Source organism: Phyllostomus discolor, chromosome 11 (genome assembly GCF_004126475.2).
Source record: "Phyllostomus discolor isolate MPI-MPIP mPhyDis1 chromosome 11, mPhyDis1.pri.v3, whole genome shotgun sequence".
Taxonomy (NCBI): Eukaryota; Metazoa; Chordata; class Mammalia; order Chiroptera; family Phyllostomidae; genus Phyllostomus; species Phyllostomus discolor.
The window spans coordinates 39,853,588-39,867,685 of record NC_040913.2 but is presented as its reverse complement, the minus strand read 5'-3'; positions in this window follow the sequence as shown (position 1 = coordinate 39,867,685).

Below are 14,098 nucleotides of genomic sequence, written 5' to 3'. Positions count from 1 at the left end.
ACTCTTCCCATTGCCTTACATTTCAAGCTTTCTTCCTTTCATATGTTTTATACTTCTCTATTTTTGGTTGCTTTTCTTTTCTAACTCAAGATTCATCTTAAAAGATTGACCCACAGCAGGCTAGGTGAAAAAGGTGAAGGGATTAAACAAAAAGAGAGAGAGAGAGAAAAGGAACAAGCCAGAAGTGGGGGAGTTGAAATACCCTAGACAAAATAATTTCTACCTTTTGAAAAGTAACAACCATGTGAGAGACTGTTTGGGATGCGTTATCTTTGCAGAAAAGGCATTTGTTGGAAAAGATTTGTTTTCCATTGGTGAGTTGTTTTTAGAGGTTTGTTTTTTTGGGGGGATGTTATTTTTTAATTGAGGACATATTTCCTATATACATGGAGTGACTGAAACCTACAATCTTCATGTCATAAACACTAGATTGAAGTCCTTAAATTCAATTTACTAGTATTTCACAAAACATGTTCAGATGACTAGTAACCCATGGAATACCAATTAATATTAGTTATTTTTAAAATGAGATCTATTGTTTACATGTTTGGAAAATGCTGGATTAAAATGAACAGGTTTTTCTTTCCCTGTAAATTTCTGAGAATTCTTAAGCTGCCAGTGTTTACAGAGGCTCTCTAAGACCCTACTTCAAGTTAAAGTTCACAAAAATTATTTGACCTCACAAAACATTGTTATTAGACCATATCATGAGATCATTATTTTGTGGGATTCATATCAATAGAGGAATGTACAATTACTTATGTCAAATGAAATTTATACTAATAATTCTAAAAAAGCATTAATGTTTTATTTTTTAGTCAGAGGGAAAAGTATAAAGTAGATCCTTGAGGTGATATTTGATATCCTAATTAACTTAATATTTCTCTGTATCTAGTTTTTTTCAATAATGCTTATAAAATATAATTGTTCCATATAAAAATAACTTATTTCAAGTTATAGTATTGATATCTTCTTAGTCACATTTACCGAATATTTCTCATTGCTTATGAACTAAGTAGCTTTATTTTTTCACCCTTTTTCTCTGTTAGATTAATTGTTGGCCACCTACAATGTGCTTGGACTCATACCAGTGTCTTTTATTGAACTTTTGGTCTTCTGGTTGGTAGAAATTTCCCCTAGTACCATCACTGTAATTTTCGTCCAGCTAATTAGAAAACCTTTGGAGAAGTCTGTAATCCAGAGTAACAGTAGTTATTGAATGTAGGCACCCATGCTGCTCCCTCTCTGTCCACAGATGATTTCTTTATCTACTGACAATAGTAACAGGGTGCAGCCCAGAGGGGAGCCCCAAACAGGGATTTGGAATGGGGTCCAGAACTCTAGGTATCCAGGAAATATTAGAAAAATATATAGGATGTTCTCACCCCTCCCCGCCACATGTGTGAGTTGGGGGAAGGGATACATGGAGCAGGAACATGCAGAGCCATTTTGTACAGCAACGGCTTTGCAGTTAACATCTGGCATGGTCATTTAACATATCTATAACCTTTAACTGGTTTCATAGATATGTTAAACAGCTGTGGCCATGCTCTAAGCCAGGGGGATGGAAATGACTTCCATTCAAGATGTAACTGGGGTGCAGTTCCCTCTGGTTACAGCACCTGTCTGAGAGCTTGAAGAAGATTGGCTCCATGACATGGGGCCACACCTGCCCAGACTTATGATGGCAGTCCAGGAAACTTGGAATAATACAGGAATGCTGGCAGGTGTAACTGATTGTAGGAGGAGCTGGAAATGGGGGTGCAGAGGAAGGTTGGCAAGGGGATTTAAGCCCAGACACAGCAGCCATGCAAAGAGAGAATGATGTGGCTTTGGCAAAGTGGGGACCCCTGCAGCTTTGGCAGGGAGAGAACCACGTGGCTTTGGGGTGCTCCCTTTTGCTACGTGGCTTAGAAAGCAGAAGAGACTTTGCCTAGAAGAAAAAGGGTTAAAGGACTCTTGCTGGTGGGCCATGAGTAGGTGCCATATGGCTTTGGATTAGCTTGAGATCCTGGCGGGTGACACAGCTGATGGTGCTGGGAGCCTGAATCATGGGCTTCTACTTCTTTTCCTGAGATACAGTACCCCAGATTAGGGCAGAGGGAGAAGGAAGGACTGTGTGCACCTAAAGGACTTTAATATCTTAATGAAGACATTAGTTCACTACTCTAAGTCTGTATAGCCTTAAGTAAACATTTCCTTTCCTTTTCACAAATCTCTGGCATTGAGATACGTTTTTTCCTCTGGTAGGGGTAGGGCAGCAGTGGAGTGGGCTCACAGGTTACTAAATATTTTACTACATTTGTTACTTCAACAATTTTTTCTCCTACTTTCCTCCCCTAAAACCTAGGTGTGTCTTATGGTCTGATGCATCTTATAGTCCTCAAAATATGGTAATCCTTATCTTTATCTTATTAAATTTAAGGCTATTTTAAAAAATAAACAATAATCCTCAAGGATGAAATTTATAAATTCACAGATATCCTGAAAGAAAAAAAGTGCTTTGAAACATTTCAAAGGACCTCAGTGTAGAAAAACAGTCAAGGGGAAGTCAAATGTGTAATTATTGTTTCCCAAACTTAGTGGCATTTGTTGGAAACAAAAGTTTACCTAGTGAATGAAAGAACATTTAAATTCTATAATGACCATTTTTCTTATTTTCACACAGAACTATATTTATTATTATATTTTATTTATTGTATTTAGTTATATCATGTGAAATTTATTGAAATACTTTGAATATGAAGTGTGACTAACCCTTAAATTATGTTGCTAAATAGGACTGATTATAAAATCACATGCACTGGAAACTTGATTTATAGTATCTTTTAAGTACAAGAGGCTCCAAGGCACTTCATCTGACTCAATATTGCATGTGAAAGAGAATCTTTTCTAAGGTGTCACTGACAATCACTGCTTGAACATTTCCAAAGTAGAAATCTCTGTTTTGTTGTATTTGCTTTTTGTTGTGTTTTGTTTTTCCAGTTTATAATCTTGTACCTGTTAGTGGTTTTTAGCCTACATACATCTCCTATAATGCCTGCTTTTATTCTACTTACAGAAAGTACTGTATAAGCATGTCAAACCATTTTTCCACATGAAGGTTTCTTCTGAAATTATGCAGGTACTAAATTAGCAAATAAAAACAGAAGACCTCATTTACCTGTGAATTTCAGATAAATAACAAATAACATTTTAGCATAAGTATGTCCTGTAAATTTTACCATGATGTGTTTGCCATACCCACACTACAAAATTATTCACTAATTATTCCAAAGCTCATTTTAAACATTGAATTCTGTATTTCATCTGGCAACTTTACTCAAAGACAGTTTCTTATTCTAACATATTTCTAGTCTCTTTAGGTTTAACCTAAGTATTTAAATTGAAATTATTGAGAAACAGAAGTTTTATGTGCTTTCAGGACTCCTATCACATTAGAAGTGTTATATTTATGACCATATGAAATTTCCATGGGGTGAAGAGACTGCATTGGGACAGTAAGGTCCCTGGGATCTGCTCAGGTACTAAGGATGCTACAGTCCCTGGACCATCACCTGCTGCAGGATATGGGGAGGGGAGTTAGATCACCAGCTCCCTCCTCTACCAGAACAGGGAGGGCAGCCCTGCACCAGCAGGGACCTGGATGCTGGAAGTCGCTGGGGATAATAGAGACAAAGTGGGAGACAATATCACACATCCACTGGGCCTGTGGATGCCGACACCAGAGAAATTGAGTTGCTAGGTGATACCTGGAGAAGGAAAGAGTAGGGCTGTGTTGAACCCTGATTCAGATAATCTCCATACTGGTTGGAAAGTGGGTCTGTGAAAAGTGGTGAGCTTGTTAAAAATGGTGGACAATTGTTTTGTAAGGAACTCTCCAGCAGTGGCTGGCTTGCTCTGAGGGTGATTTCAGCTGTGCACAACCAGAGACTCAGTCGCTGAGCAGAACTGCATGCCAGGCTTGTCCCAGGCTCCACACCTGGAGGTTGAATGGCCTAGTGGAACAGCACACCCCAGCTTGTCTCATGTCACATGCCAGAGACTGAGTGACTGAGTGAAACACCATGCCAAGATTGACTCATGCTCTGCACAGCTGAATGGCTGATTTGAGCCTGGCAGCTCACAGAGGACCTGGACTGTCCAGGGAACTATGAATATTGAGGCCCAGACCTGGTCCTCATCCTCTCAAAACCATAAAAAAGAGAGAAAAGTGAAGCCCAGTGTTATTTTTCCTGTGGCATCCATGAAGACCAGCAAAACTCGCTGGATTTGTTTAAAGTCAGCAGAAGGCTTATTTTTTATCTTTCCTCTATTTTTTTTTACTTTTTTTCTTCCCCCAAGTGAGACAATAAGACGTGGAGTCACTAAGAGTCCAGAGACAGATCCAAAGGGGGAGCACAAAGCTAACCACAAAAATTGAGAAACTGAGACAAATGCCATTTTGCTATCCCATAGAGCTGGCATTTTATCGTTTATGTATATTATTGTTTTTTTAATTATTTTTACCATTTTTATTTTATTATTTTTTAATTTTCCTTATGTTTAGTTTCCTCATCTTATTGCTCTGTTTAATTTCAATGTTTGACTGGTTTTCTTATTCTCTCTTTCATATTATATTTTAATTTTCCTTCTTTCACTTCAGCCATGTGCCAATAACACACAACTCTTGATCGGGTACTTTCTATTCTGGTTATCCAAACCATATATTTCTTGTCGTATTATTGTTGTTCCAGTACTATTGTAAGTAATTGTTTTTCCATACAACTCTACATACTACACAGCAACCCTACCTGATCTCAGTCTACTTCACTTTAATCCTGAGCATTATTATTGTTGTGGTTAACTATATTCTCACTCACAGTATACCTACTTTTTATCCTTTATTCTCACTATATCTCATCATCTAACCTTAAAAGAAGTGCTCTGTTTTCTAGATTCAGCTCACAATCATCCTCCCCTCTAACAAGAGTCTTATCTTTATTTCACCTTTTATAAAAACTGGCTAATTGGGTGAAATATCACAGTTAACTCTATACTTATGCAAAAAATCTTCTATCTCTTCTCTACTTGCTGGTACTTTAAATCCCATAAAATGCTTTCCTGCTAACTTAATCCATTTTGACTACCCCCTGCCACAGATCACATACAAGAATAGGTTGGAGATGTGAACATCAGTATAGTTGCGGGAAGACAAAACAACAACAACAACAACAACAAAGAATCCAACAAAAGGTAAAAACACAAGTACAACAAGAGGAGCCACACAAACAGAAGAAAGGGCAAACCTAGAGCTTCCAGACAAAGAGATCAAAGAAACTACACTAATGAACTCCATGGAATCCCTACTGTAGAAGTTCACTTGTACAAAGACAGCTAGCAAAGCGAATCATCAGGAAGTGCAGAAATAAACCAAAAAAGTCACTTACAATGGGGATAAAAAAACAAAAACAAAAACATGCAGTCAAAAGGAATGGAAGACTCCCCACTAAAAGAGCTAAATGAAAGGGAGGTAGCCAAACTATAAGACATAAAATTCAAAATAATGGTTATAAAGATGCTCAAGGAACTCATAGATGACTACAAAGCACTGAGTGGGAACTACAACAGCATGAAAAGGGAAATAGAAACTGTAAACAAAAACCAGGAAGAAATAAACAATAAAGTCTCAGAAATAAAAAACACACTAGAAGGAATTACAAGTACACTGGATGAAGTAGAGGATTGAAATAGCAAACTGGAGGAAGAGGGAGAAAAAAAGAAAACACCCAGAGGAGCCAGAAAAGGAAAAGAGATGCAGAAAGAATGAACAGGTAGTGAGGGAGTTGCAAGACAACATGAAACATAATAATATCTATATAATTGGGATACCAGAAAAAGAAGAAGAAACTCAAGGGATAGAAAACCTATTTGAAAAAGTAATAATGGAAAACTTCCCTAACTGATGAGAGAAAAAGTCACACAAATCCAGAAAACACAGAGAGTCCCAAACAAGAGGAACCCAAAGAGGCCCACTTCAAGACACATCATCATTAAAATGGCAAAATTCCAAGACAAAGAGAGAATCTTAAAGGAAGCAAGGGAGAGATAGGAAGTAATATACAAGGGAGCATGGATAAGACTAGCAGATGACTTCTCAATGGAAACACTCCAAGCCAGAAGAGAATGGCTAGAAATCTTCCAAATAATGAGAACCAGAGGCCAGTAACCAAGACTACTTGATCAATCAAGGCTCTCAATTAAAATGGAAGATCAAATAAGGAGCTTCCCAGACAAATGAAGTCTAAAATAACACACCTCCACCAAACCAGCTCTGCAAAAGATGCTGATGGTTTGTTTTAAGAAAAGAAAGAAAAAGAGGGAGAGAGACAGGGGCACAGGTATGAAAAAATGGCAATGAATAAGTACCTATCAATAATAACTTTAAACATAAATGAATTAAATGTTCCTTTCAAAAGATATAGAGTAGCTGAATGGATCAGAAAGCATGACACACACATATGCTGCCTATAAGAGACCCACCTCAGAAGAAAAGACAGACACGGACCAAAAACAAAGGGCTAGAAACAAATATTCCAAGCAAATAGACAGGAAAAAAAATAGCCAGAGTAGAAATACTCATATCAGACAAAATAGACTTCAAAAAGGGCCATAAAAAGAGACCCAGAAGGTCACTTCATAATACTCAAGGGAAGAATCCATTAAGAAGACATAAACATTGTAAATCTATATGCACCCAACATAGGAGCACCCAAATACATAAAGAAAATCTTGGAAGACTTCAAGACAGATATTGACAGCAACACAATTATAGTAGGGGATTTCAACAGCCCATTGTCAAAAATTGATAGATTTTTCAAATAAAATATCAACAAAGATATTTCAGCATTGAACCAGATCAAATGGACTTACTGATGTACATGGAAACTTTCATCCCAAAGAAGCTAAATACACATTCTTTTCAAATGCAGATGTAACATTTTCAAAGATAGACCACATAACAGGACACAAAACAAGCCTCAACAAATTTAAGAAAATTTAAATCATTCCAAGCATTTTCTCCAACCACAAGGGACTGAAACTAGAAACCAACTGCAAGGTAAAAATTAAAAAAACACCCCAAGTCATGGAGATTGAATAGCATGTTATTAAAAAATGAATGTGTCAATAATGACATCAAGGAAGAATTCAAAAAGTTTCTGGAAGCAAATTAAAATGAACTCACAACAACTCAAAATTTATGGAACAAAGCAAAGGCAGTCCTGAGAGGGAAGTTCATAGTGAAACAGGCCTACTGAAAAAAATAGAAGCATTTCAAATAATCAACCTAGCCCTACACCTATAAGAACTCAAAGAACAAAAACAAAGACAGCCCAGAGCAAGTAGAAGAAAGGAAATAACCAAGATCAGAGAAGAATTACATAACATAAAGACTAAAAACACAATACTAAGGGTCAATAAATACAGGAGTTGTTTTTTTAAAAGATAAACAAAATCAACAAGCCTTTATGCAGACTCATCAAGAAAAAAAGAGAGAGGACACAGATAAACACAATCAGAAATGAAAGAGGAGAGATTACAATTGACACCACAGAAATACAAAGGATTGTAAGAAATTACTATGAAGAAATGTATGCCCCCAAATTTGAAAACCTAGGTGAAATGGACAAATTTCTAGAAAAATATAATCTTCCAAAACTCAACGAAGAAAAAGCAGAAAGCCTATACAGACCAATAAGAGCTGACAAATTCAAAGCAGTAATCAAAATACTCCCAACACACAAAAGCCCAGAACCAGGCAGTTTTATAGGTGTTCTGGTCCTATAAAGTCACTCTACAAAGCATTTAAGGAAGAGCTAACCCCTATCCTTCACAGACTATTCCAAAAAAACCAAGAGGATGAAAGATCCCCAAACACTTTTTATGAAGCTAGCATTATCCTAATCCAAAAATCAGGTAAAGACACAACAAAGAAAGAAAACTTCAGACCAACATCACTGATGAACATTGACACTAAAATCTTCAACAGAATGTTGGCAAACTGCATACAGCAATACATTAAAAAGATCATACACCATGACCAAGTGGGATTCATACCAGGGATGCAAGGATGGTTCAACATTTGCAAATCAGTAAATGTAATACACCACATAAACAAAAGCAAAGATAAAAAACACATGATCATATCAATAGATGAGGAAAAGCATTTGATAAGGTACAACACCCGTTTATCATAAAAACACTCAGCAAAGTGGGAATAGAAGGAGCATTCCTCAACATAATAAAGGCCATATATGAGAGACCTACAGCCAACATCATACTTAATGGGTAAAAACTAAAAACTTTCCCACTAAGATCAGGAACAAGACAAGATTATCCACTTTCACCACTTCTATTTAACATGGTATTGGAAGTCCTAGCCACAGCAATTTGGACAAGAAAAGGAAATAAAATGTGTCCAAATTGGAAAAGAGGAAACAAAACTGTCATTATTTTCAGATGACATGATAGGGCACATAGAAAACCCTATAGACTTCACCCCAAAACTGCTAAACTTAAGAAATGAATTTTGAAAAACTGCAAGATACAAAGTCAATATTCAGAAATCAAAGGAATTTTTGTATACCAACAATGAACCAGCAGATGCAGAAATCAAGAAAAAAAAATCTCATTCAATATAACAAAAAGAAAAATAAAATACCTAGGAATAAACCTAACCAAGGAGGTAAAAGACCTGTATTCAGAAAACTACACAACACTGAAGAAAGAAATTAAGGAAGACACAAAGAAATGGAAACATATACCATGTTCATGGATTGGAATAATTAGCATCATCAAAATATCCATACTACCCAAAGCAATTTATAGATTCAACACAATACCTATTAAAGTTCCAATGGCTTATTTCGCAGATACAGAATAAACACTTCAAAAACTTATGGAACTATAAACAACCCCAAATAGCTGCAGCAATTTTGAGAAAGAAGAGCAAAGTAGGAAGGATCACAATACCTGATATGAAAAAGTTTTACAAATCTACTGTAATCAAAATAGCCTGGTACTAGCATAAGAACAGACACAGGGACTGATGGAACAGAATGGAGAGCCTAGAAATAAACCGAAGTTTCTACAGTCAATTAATATTTGACAAAGGAGGCAGCAGCAGAAAATGGAGCAAAAATAACCTCTTCAACAAATGATGTTGGGAGAGCTGGGCAGCTATCTGCAAAAAAATGAAACTTGATCACCAATGTACACTACAAACAAAAATAAATTCAAGGTGGATAAAAGACTTAAATGCAAGACATGACACCATAAATCTCCTAGAGGAGAACATAGGCAGGAAAATCTCAGATATTTCATGCACCAATATTTTTACTGATATGTCCCCTAAAGCAAGGGACATAAAGGAAAAAATAAACAAATGGGATCTCGTCAAAATGAGAAGCTTCTGTATGGCTAAAAAAAAAAAAAAAAGCATTAAAATGAAAGAGAACCAAATGTATGAGAAAACATATTTCCCAATGATGCCTCAGACAAGGGTGTGATCTACAAAATATATAAAGAACTCACATGACTCCACTCTAAGAAGACAAGCAACCCAATCAAAAAATGGGCAAGGGACTTGAACAGACACTTCTCCAAGAAGGACATACAGAGAGTCCAGAGACATGAAAAGATGCTCAATATCACTAGCTACCAGAAACATGCAAATTAAAACCACAATGAGATACCACTTCACACCAGTCATAAACAAAGCCATCTGTTTGATGGTCAAATGGAATGACCATCATAAACAAAGCAACAAACAAGTGTTGGAGAGATTGTGGAGAAAAGGGAACCCTAGTGCATTGTTGGTGGGATTACAGACTGGTGCAACCACTATGAAAAGCAGTATGGAATTTCCTCAAAAAACTAAAAATTGTACTGCCTTTTAACCCAGCAATTCCACTGCTAGGATTATATCTCAGGAACCCTGAAACACCAATTCAAAAGAACCTATGCACCCCAATGTTCATAGCAGCACAATTTACAATAGCCAAGTGCTGGAAGCAACATAAGTGTCCATCAGTGAATGAATGGATCGAAAAACTACTGTATATTTATAAGATGGAATTGTACCCAGCAGAAGGAAAGAAGGATCTCCTACCTTTTGTGACAGCCTGGATGGAACTGCAGAGTATTATGCTAAGTGAAATAAGCCAGGCAGTGAGGGGCAAATACCATATGATCTCACCTTTAACTGGAATCTAATCAACAAAACGAACAAGCAAGCAAAATATAACCAGAAACATTGAAATTGAGAACAGGCTGACAGTGACCAGAGAGGGGATGGGAGGGCATAATGGGGGAAAAGGATGAAGGGTTTACAGGAACAATTATAAAGGACACATGGACAATAACAAGGAGGGGTAGAAACAGGGGAATGTATAAGGTGGGGAGGGCTGGGGTGGTGGAGGAAGGCAGATAACTGTAATTGAATAATAATACATAAAAATAATTAAAATTTTAAATAAAGAAATTACCATGATCATCAAGTATGGTCCAAAGCAAGAAAATATTGAGATTGTGACTTTCCTCAGTCATCCATCAATGTAGTTTTATTCAATTTGGCTTTTTATTTGTTCACTTTTTTAAATTTTTGTGAAAATGGCATATTGCTGATATGCTTTTTTCTGTATAAACTGAAACATTTAATACTAACTATATCTTTATGGTACCATGCCATCATACTATACCTGTTACAAATTTCAAACACAAATCCATCATGTTCTGCTAAACTTTATCTTTAATTCAAACCAAATAATGTTAGCTGGTGATAATTTCCATTACTGAAAGTATTCTCTGCCTTTCAGAATTTTCATCATGACTACCTTTATGCAGAGCACTACACTTTTTATCTTTTAAAATGTGGGTAATTCTACAAATGTTCACTTTTTCAAATAATTCTCAAGGATACATTCATTTTGTGATATTCAAGTGTTATCCATATAAATCAGTAAATAAAGGTAAAATGCTATTTTATTATTATTTAAAGTGTTTATTTTTAATGGAATTTGTGGAGCCAAAGTTTATGTTTCCTCAAAACTATTTTTCATAAGATTGGTTCTACTTTATCAATATATAATTATCAAGAAAACACTGCTTTAATGGTTTTCTAAGATTCTTATGATCCACAAATCAGCTACTTTTGATAGTTTATAAAGTAATGTAGACTCTAGATCATAAACTATAGATATATGAATATACTTGCTTACATAAATGACCTACAATTGCCATTCAGTAATATTTACTGAAATATTGATAGGATAAACAAGTGCTTACAAGGTTTATTTTGCTTTTCTTGGACAACTTGTTCTCTAAAGTATAGAAGCTTAGCTCATATTTTTGCAGATTAGAAACCATTAAGTCTAGAATTATGCATAAGCTACTAAAAGGGCCCAATGCATACCTCCCTACACTCTGTAAATTTCTGATGGTAAGTTAAAATTGTATTTTAATTTTATTAAAACTTGATTTTTAAAAATATATTTACCTGGCAGATGGAAATTTAATCAAAGTTTCAACTACATATAAGTTTTCTAGTAACAACCTTGTAGAATTGCAACACAGAAGTGAACTGTTTTGAATACCTCTGTGAATAATTTGTTAGGCAGCAATCCCAAAGCTTTCACAGCTTCAATATAAATTTAAAATGAATTTTGGTAAACATATTGAGGTTATGTGAAAGTTAATGCATTTTTAAACAGATAATCCTACCTTCTAAATAGAACATCAATTGCTTAGAAGCAGGATGAGAAATAAGTTTTAGATTTTACTTCCTGATAGTTCAAATAATATCACATATGACCATATTTTAAAAGGTACATAAATAGACCAAAGGTTATGATTTTCTTTGAACTTATACATTATGTAAAGATTTAAAATTTAATACTAATTTATTTGGGTATACATATAAGGTGTTTCTATAAACCAAATTCTTATTGTAAAAAATAAAACTTTAAGTAGCATATTCTATCATTGTATTCTAATGGTGACTTTTGTATAATTATATTTGAATATGTCAACAATTTATCATTCTCAGTTGTCAAAAAATTGCAACAGATGGAGTTAAACAAGCAAAAAAGACTTTATCCAAGACTATTGCAATAGATGAGAGAGACTGACTTCAATTCCCTGAAACAGACTGGGTGGGAATGGAGGAGGTGAGATTTTTAGCACTGGGGTGAGCTGATGGAAAGTACTGGAGGAGGAGGTTAGGAGAGGTTGATAAATATGAGGTTGGTCATCTGTGTTTGCAAATTGTGTGTTACTAAGTTATATGCCTACTGTCTAAGAGACTGGGAGAGAAGGGCACAGATATCTCTTTAAATAATTACACTTAAAAGGGATAATTCCCAGGCCCCTGGGAAAGACATTCATGGGTTGTAGAACTGACAAAAGTCTGGGAGAAGATTTATATCTAAGGGGAGCTGAAAAAGAATTTGAATTACACTTTTCTAAAGTAAATACTCTAAGTGTGTCAGGGGTCAAAGTCAGGAAGCTATGTAAAATTAAATTAAGGTGAGGGAGAGGTTAAGGCCATCTTCATCACATTAACAAAATGGAAGCATAACAGTCCACTCCTAGAAACCCCCAGTTGGTGTATTACATCACAGTTATGAATTTTGCTTATACATGTGAAAAATGAAAGATGTATTAGATATAGAAAGAACCAAAGGTGACTTCAACAAAAGACATTCAGTTTTTGCTAATCAAGCACTAATCATTTGGTTATTATACTTTCATGGGCAATAGGAGATTTTTTTCCACTAAGATAGCTCCAAAAGTTTATATGCATTTTTATTTAGCTTGTGACATATTTAATAGTGTTCCTCATAAAACTACTATGAAATCCTTGAAATATGTAGACTTTTCATATTGCTCTATGTTTAAGATTGCTACAACTTACTTTGGCCACCCAGATATTAGATTTTCAAGCTTTAGAAATTTTTATTTTAGCTATATATAAAAGGTAATAGGATCAACTTCCAGAAAAGAGTATTAGCATATTTTAATTTGATGAGCATATCATTATAATTTAGGACATTACTGTGGATTAATTTTTATATCACATTTTATGTTACAAGGATTAGATACTTCATTTGTTGAATAATAATATCCAAAACTTAGTGCTTAATACTGACATTATCTCTTTGACATAAATTTATCCACATTTTACAGATGAGGAAATCTATGCACAAAGCAATCAATAACTTGCCTGAGGTTACACACTCTGCCAAGCTGCATGAGAGTAAGAGCCCGAAGGCAAGTTAGTGCTAAGTTGCTTAACAAATGTCTAACAGCATCACTTAAAGAGACTGAGGGCCACCATTACACAGTCTCATAGCCCTTTCATGAAGAATGTCTCTGCTGTTATTCCTGACTATTTGACCATGACCTTTCCCTACCTGGAGTTCCTTCAAAAATGTACCTATTTCCTTTTTTAAAAAGATTCTATTTATTTATTTTTAGAGAGAAGGGAAGGGAGGGAGAAAAAGAGAGAGAGAAACATCAATGTGCAGTGGCCTCTCACATGCCGCCAACTGGGGACCTGGACCACAACCCAGGCACGTGGTCTGACTCACAATCAAACTGGTAACCCTTTGGTTTACAGGCCAGTGCTCAGTCCTCTGAGCCACACCAGCCAGGGCCTATTTTCTACATTATACAATTGTTTGTTTCTGCTAGGTTGAAGATCCAGCTTTTGCTTCTTGGCCATGTACTTGTGATATTATTCAAGTTTGTGTTGTTGTTTCTATTGCATCTCCTGTTTTATTCTGACCCTTCCTCCTCTCTCTCTTTCTCTCTCTCTCTCTGGTTATTTGGAAAACTCTCAATAGTCATGTTCAATAATTGTTCTTTTTCACCCAGAAGTATTCTCTTGACACTTGCTATTTTTCCTTCACAACCCACTTCCCAAATATTTCAGCTGTACTGATAGTGACTTTTATAGATCTTATATTTGTCTCCTGTGGCACTTTCACATTCCATTGATACCATTTATTCTTCTGTCTCCCCCACCAATGGAGGGTTCATTGTACTGCCAAGCAGAGCA